This window comes from Triticum dicoccoides, chromosome 2B (assembly GCF_002162155.2).
Source record: "Triticum dicoccoides isolate Atlit2015 ecotype Zavitan chromosome 2B, WEW_v2.0, whole genome shotgun sequence".
Lineage (NCBI taxonomy): Eukaryota > Viridiplantae > Streptophyta > Magnoliopsida > Poales > Poaceae > Triticum > Triticum dicoccoides.
The window spans coordinates 626809-634780 of record NC_041383.1 but is presented as its reverse complement, the minus strand read 5'-3'; positions in this window follow the sequence as shown (position 1 = coordinate 634780).

Below are 7972 nucleotides of genomic sequence, written 5' to 3'. Positions count from 1 at the left end.
TCAGTTCTTCGTTCTCGGGCTTGCTGTTCATGTACTACAAAATATCTCTTGTGTACCCGAATTAAGATAGATGACATACACTCAAATATTTCTTCCCAGGATGATCCACTTAGACATGTGTTCAGAAATTTGTGCTTGACATGTACTCTCATATTTGTGTTTGGGGTGGTCCAGCATGGGATGAACTAGGAACAGATTGGCTTAACCATATTAAGTTTTCTTGCATAATCGGTGATCTAGTACAAGCGACTACTGTACAATTTGGGCATCGACGATGTGAGGATTTGAAATTGGGATAAAATGACTGGATATGAGAAAGTTGGGGTTCTTACTGCAAAAGTCATGTTTTACATCTAGCTGGCAGTAGGGGGGTTTTCATGAAATGTACAATAAGTTGTATGAGATGCCTCCACTCCAATCTGTGCCGTCCATATTCAATCCAACAGCTCAGATTTCTTTTTTCTATTCTTCTACCATAAGCTCAGCTTTTATACTAGTTGCTCCCAGTTTAATTTGTATGCAGAGGCACATTTCTTTAAGTTTAGTGCACATAGGCTTGGTCAATGCGTTTGGTCTGCCGAGCTAATTAACCATACTTCGAGACCGCCGAGTGCGACCTTGTCACAAACAAAGTGAAGGTTCACATTCACCTCTACATACTTCGTCCGAGCATGAAACACTGACAGTGAGGTTGATCAGGGCCAAGATTATTGCACCAAAGGACACGATGTCTCGGTTGTGGTACTCTCAATTCCTTCAACAATGACTGCAACCATATGTCTTCTGTTGTCCCATTAGCAAGCGCCTCTCAGCTTTTGTCGATGAACGTGACACTGTTGGTTGCTTCTTCGCACTCCAAGAGATGAGGTTCAGGCCAAAGAAGAGAGCTAGGCCTCCGGTGGATCGCATGTTGTCCGTCCAACCTGCCCAGTCAACATCGATGAAAATGCTCAGGAGTGTCGATGAAACTTGCGTATGCCCATACTTGTGTCCATTGTCCCACGTACATACCATAGAATCTGCTTTACCGCCTCCTAGTGCACCTCAGTCGGTCTGGAGAGGAACCGACAGACCTTGTTGATGGTGAACAAAATATCTGGACGTGCCAACCATGCTACGGTAGCGGAAGGCATCTTCATCGCCAGGTAAATGCCCAACATCAGTAGACAACTTGTCATGAGTACACGCCGGGGTTGTGACAGGCTTATAATTCTCCATGCCAGCGCGGTGAAGAACCTCCAAGGCATACTTCCGAGAAAATAACGAACGGGACCAAGATCCTTGACAGGGAATTAGGCGCCGAGTTGATGAGGAAGGTGATCGACTGCAGTAGAATGTCAGGCTGCAAGTAATGACAATGTCGTCGAGATGTAGATAAGCATAGAGAAAAATTCAATGTACGTTACTAAACTTGAGCCGGTTGACAGATTGGTACCACTACTTTAAAATACCCTAACTACGGTTCACGTATTTGTGCACAGGGTTCACTTTGGTCCATTTGTATGATTTTGTGTACGTATTTGCTGACTTGGCATAGTCAGCGCCCGCCACCTCGCTTTGACCGCCACCTGGTCGATCCTGGGTGAATACTAGTCGATCCGGGTGTTTTTTTTTTGTTGCAAAAACGTCGTGACCATTAAACCAGCCCCTAAACACGGCCTCCACGCTCGCGCCCGCGGGTACGGCCTCAACGCTCGCCGTCGCGGGGGGCTCCGCCGTCTGCGGCGTCGCCGCCGACAACGGCACGGTCTACTGCGTCGCGGCCGGCGCCGGCTCGTCGGCCTACAACGCCTCCGCCTCCTCCGTCGCGCCGCAGCTCGTCTTCTCGCAGGTCTCGGGCGACGCGGGGTTCCTCTGCGGCGTTGGCGCGGTTCTAGGCGGCGGCGTCACCGCGCTCTTCTGCTGGCCGCCAGCGGCCCCAGGGCAGCTCATGTGGGTGTACAGGGGACCGGCGCCGCTCTCGGACCTCGCCGTCGGGGCCGACCACGTCGTGGCGTACGACGGGCAGGCGCAACTGTGAGATTTACCCTGCTATACGGGCCGCAGCTGTGAGATTTTGAATCGGAGTGCGGTATACCTTAGGTTGAGGCGAAAAAGCTGTCGTCGACTGGACTCGGGGATCCGCTCCCGAGCACGCTCGTCGAGTGCATGCTGAAGGTTCTCCAGTCGAGTGCGCTCAGCCAAATTAGCCAGGCGCACCTCTTCCAAGGCCCGAGCCTCGGGGGTTTCCCCAATGATGGGCGTGTGGAGTGCATCCATGTTGCGGCGATGAAGTTCTTCTCTTTGCTATGAAGAGAGGGGTTCGGGACGGTACTCCTCGTGAACGCGTGACGGATCGCCGCCACCATCACCGCCGTCGTCCCGGCGGAAGCCAGCGGACTACGTGGTCCGTTGACCATCAAGACTCCAGCCGCAGGGTCGCTGATATCGCACTCGGATGCGGTCTCGACGGAGCCAGTCGAACAGGCCGTAGAGAGTTTCGCCGGGCTCGATTGCTGCGACTTGATGGGTGGCCAACTGGCGAGCCGCCGCATGTTTCACCCATCGCTGAAGCCGCGACCGACCGGATCGCTTGCGACAGCGAAAAGTGGCGAGTGAGGACACCACGGGAGCCGACCGATACTGGGTCGACGGCTGCCGGAGAAGGACGCCGCGTACGCACGCGCGAAAGTGCGTCGCCCCACGGACGGGGAGCGCCTCGGTGTCAAGGGGAGCTTCCTAAAGCCGGGCGGAGTCATCGGTGACGAAGACGAGCGCGCCGAGATGGATCTCACGACCCTCAACCAATGCACCGCCGGAAACAATGATGATAGGGATCGGAAAAATCCAACTTCACCAAAAAGTCGCTAAGACACCTGCCCCACGGTGGGCGCCAACTGTCGTGGTCCTAAGACTGACAGTAGAATGGGGGGTAGGTATGAGGATGCAAGATCTCATCTATGGTGAAGTTGTACACACAAGATTTACGAGTTCAGACCCTTCACGGTGGAAGTAAAAGCCCTATGTCTCGGTGCCCGGAGGCGGTCGATTGGATTATATGCTTGTGGAGTTACAGGGGATGCGAACCCTTGTCCCAGAGGAGGGGGTGGCTTATATAGAGTTCACCAGGACCCCAGCCATCCCCCGCTACAGAGGGTTGAATGTACATAAAGATTGAGGTGTTAGTGATAACGCTAGTCTTAAGTGTCTTTAATGGCCTTAAAGACTACGGAGTGAATACTCGCCCGTTGCTGTTCTGACTGACTTCTGGTCTTCTGTAGGTCAAGTGGTTTCGGGACGGAGGGGTACCCGAGTGGTCGATTGGTCAAGTGGATTGCACTTGGAATCCTTGTTGGGTACTCCCTATTGTCTCTTGATCTCCTTTGCTTCTAGGGTAGTGACTTGGGTAGGGCGTATAGGTTAGGCCTGTGACCCTACCGTAGGTCTGTATCCTCATCACCGACCACGTCACGGTGTATGACGGGCAGGCGCACGGGATCTGATGGTGGAGGAGGGGGTCTGGGCAGTTCCCGGAGCTGGTCCCTGGCACGTTCGGGTCCCTCGTCTCCGGCGACGGCTTCACCTGCGCGCTGGAGACCGGCTCCTCGGTTGTCCGATGCTGGGGGCCGCTGGGTAGCGCCGTGCAGGCAGCCTTTGCCAATGTCTCTGTGTCGTCCCTCGCCGCAGGGGGCTCCCGTGCGTGCGGCGTGAAGGCGGCCACCGGCTCGGACGCGGGCGTGCTCCCACAGAGCGACCTCGACCCGCACGGGCGCGTGGCCTCTTCTGGCGGCAGCTCTCCCGCGCCATGACGCGGCAGCGCAGCGGGCCGTCGTCCTTCAACTTCAAGGAGCACACCGAGGAGTACACCTTCGCGCAATGGTGTGAAGATGAACAGAGACGTATAGGCAACAGATGGCACAAAGCCGAGCTCCTGTAGACGATCACTAAGCCGTGAGTACCATGTATGAGGCGACTGCTTGAGACCGTAAAGCGCCTTGTGCAGCATGCACACATAGGTTGGATGACGGACATTGATGAAGCCCTGGGTTGTTGCATGTAGGCGGTGTCAGTGAGCACTGCGTGTAGGAAGCCGTTGGTGATGTCGATCTGACAAAGGCACCGATCGCATGTAGGCAAGCCACTGGGCTATAAGAGTTGGGAGCGGCAGCCTGGAGAGGAACTGACAGACCTTTTTGCTGGGCTCCAAGCCGTTGGTGATGTCGACTCCCTAGAGATGGAATAAGGTTATTCCCGTCTAACTCCCATCCCGGCGGTGCGTCTAACATCGTCGAAGGCCGTGTGGAGGCGTGTCTCCGGCGGATCTGGCATGATTCATTTGGCGTTTGTAGGGCCTCTCCAGTTCCTCTCGATCCCCACAAGAACCCTAGAAGGGCAGAGAAAATAATAAAAAAAGTCACCGGAGTAGGGCCTCGGGCCTCGCCGGCAAAGCAGCGACGCCGTCATGGCCACACCAGTTCCTCTCGATCCCCACACGCATCGGCAAGCCGAGGTGCAGGGACGAAGAACAACCCCTTCGGGGGCAAAGTGCACCGCCACCAAACCCCTTGACAGCAGCGCGCTCTCCTCACTACAAGAAATATGTCAACTTATGACCTTCTGTCAGTGACCCTGGAAGAATTGGTCATAGATTTATGACCATTTGAGACCAATTGGTCAAAAGCTGTTCGAGGGGCTCCAAACCCGAAACCATTGCGACCATTTTGGTCAGAAAGGTCATAATTTCCTTACATGAAATGGTCATAAAGCTAACAGCGCTAGTCCGCTGCCTTATTTCTAGTTGTTAACGACCAATATAGATGGTCATAGCCTTGTAAATTGTGGGGGGTTGCTATGACTAGGCGCCACCTCATCAGTTTTGCCTATGTGTCATGTCCATGTGGCAGTTTTTGCCCTAGATTGTGAAGCAACCTATATTTCTGTCATTCCCAAAATTCCTAAAAAAATCTCATAAATTCTTTGGGTCATATCTTCATCAAATATGTAAAAACCTTCCTTGCCTAGTTCAAAAATAATTCAAAAATATTCATTTTCCTATCCTGTTCAGAGTAACAGTTTGTGAAGGAAGTACCACTTTGGCATGTCCAAATAGTATCCATTTTCTACAGTGCTTTCCTATGCCCAAATAACCATCCTCCACCAAATGCCAGCTCAATCCATTCATTATTTTGAGCCGAGCTTCAACATTCGTATTTATGTCCAGTGTGGTGGTTTGCAAAGCAAGTACCACCTAGGCTCCTCCTTTTGAGCTGAAAATTTGTGAAAACGGTCTTCTTAGTAACTGATCATCCTCAGCCAAAACTCACGCCCATTAGCCATGTACATTTCCCGTACCGCTAATCAAACACTTGGCTGCTAATTCATGTTTGAGCATCGATCGGTCTCCTCGTGAGAATCTTATGTTGTAATTTTCTTCCTAGCACCAACCTGGGGAGTGCCCAACCCACTAGACATGCCTAGGCCGCCCAAAACACATGGCAACGCCACGGTCACGCGGTGACCACGCGGCGGGCATGCGAGTTTACGTGCTCTAGAGTTGGGGCCCTCAGCCACCGCCCAAACCTTGACGTATCGCCACCAAACCATGTATTTATGATTAAATAGGTCCTTATGTAACTAGAAATGATTTTTGGAAAAAATAAATAGCAAACTATGAGGCAGCTGCAGTTCAAATTTGACCCGCTTCCAACTGAATCGGCAGAAATTTGTCTTTTTCACGAGAGGTGGATCAAATTTTTTTACATCAAACCATTTTGTCTATTGTGCATTAAATATGGCCTAGTATTTTATAAAAATGATTTGGTCCAATTTTGCAACAATTATTTGGTAGTTCCTTCACAAAAAAAACCTCCTTTCGGGCACTTGAAAAATGGAAAATGGTTTTTTCGTCCAACGAAAATGAAAACTTCCTTAGGCAACATTGTTTGCTATTCCAATATGCACCCTTGTGCACAATATGAGATCATTTGAACAAACTATGCCATGAATGTGGCCATAAGATTGATCATTTGGCTTGAAAGCCATGAATCTTCACGCTTGATAGCTCATTTCTGAGAACACTTTTTTAAAATAATTACCGTATTACAAGTTTGTTATTTTTCCTAGGAACTTGGCCACATATGATGACACAATGCGAAGGTTTCCCAATTTTTTGATTTTTTTTGAATTTTTTATACCCGTTTCAAAATGCGGTCAAAACGGCGGGCTTGACCGTTCCTAGCTAGTGGTTGAATCTTGGAATTTTTTGGTGTTTCTATGATTAAATAGGTACTTATGTACCTAGAAATGATTTTTGGAAAAAATAAATAGCAAACTATGAGGCAGCCGCAGTTCAAAATTGACCCGCTTCCAACTGAATCAGCGGAAATTTGTCTTTTTCACGAGAGGTGGATCAAAACTTTTTACACCCAACCATTTGGTCAATTGTGCATTAAATATGTCCTAGTATTTTAGAAAAATGATTTGGTCCAATTTTGCAACAATTATTTGGTAGTTCCTTCACAAAAAAAACCTCCTTTCGGGCACTCGAAAAATGAAAAATGGTTTTTTCGTCCAAAGAAAATGAAAACTTCCTTAGGCAACATTGTTTGTCATTCCAATATGCACCCTTGTGCACAATATGAGATCATTTGAACAAACTATGCCACGAATGTGGCCATAAGTTTGATCATCTGCCTTGAAAGCCATGAATCTTGAGAGATGATAGCTCATTTCTGAGAACACTTTTTTAAAATAATTGCCGTATTACAAGTTTGTTATTTTTCCTGGGAACTTGGCCACATATAATGACACAATGCGAAGGTTTCCCAATTTTTTGATTTTTTGTTGAATTTTTTATGCCCGTTTCAAAATGCGGTCAAAACGGCGGGAATGACCGTTCCTAGCTAGTGGTTGAATCTTGGAATTTTTTTGGCGTTTCTTTGATTAAATAGGTACTTATGTACCTAGAAATGATTTTTGGAAAAAATAAATAGCAAACTATGAGGCACCTACAGTTCAAATTTGACCCGCTTCCAACTGAATCGGCGGGAATTTGTCTTTTTCACCAGAGGTGGATCAAAACTTTTGACACCCAACCATTTTGTCAATTGTACATTAAATATGGCCTAGTATTTTAGAAAAATGATTTGGTCCAATTTTGCAACAATTATTTGGGAGGTCCTTCACAAAAAACCCTCCTTTTGGGCACTCGAAAAATGGAAAATGGTTTTTTCGTCCAAAGAAAACGAAAACTTCCTTAGGCAACATTGTTTGTCATTCCAAGATGCACCCTTGTGCACAATATGAGATCATTTGAACAAACTATGCCATGAATGTGGCCATAAGATTGATCATTTGGCTTGAAAGCCATTGATCTCCACACGTGATAGCTTGTTTCTGAGAACACTTTTTTAAAATAATTGCCTTATTACAAGTTTATTATTTTTCCTGGGAACTTGGCCACAAACAATGAAACAATGCGAAGGTTTCCCAATTTTTTGATTTTTTTTTGAATTTTTATGCCCATTTCAAGTTGGTTATCATCCAAGTTGGTTATCATCCAGAAAATGTTGTATAAGTTGAGTGATATTTTTTGGTGGTGCCATTTTTGGAAAAAATTATTGGCAGTTGCTTGATAAATTCCCTCTATTTTTACCACTTAGAAACTATTTTAAATGATACATTTCTTGGACCAATCAGAAGGCAGAACCTCCCTTCCCACGGATCACCCCCCCTAAGCCGATCTGAGCCGTCCACACCATACAGATCCAACGTCTCCTAAACGCACGCTGGCCAACCAAACCCTAGCATCTTGCAGCACACTCCCCTCACTCTCCCTCTCCCCGACCCATGAGACGCCGCCTCCCTCTCCCCGACCCAGATCTCCCTCCCCGACCCAGACCTCCCTCTCCGCCGTCCCAACTCCTACCCCGCCGCCGGCCTCCCCCCAAGCGCCGCTGCTCTTGACCTGCAACGACCAACGACGACGCCCCCC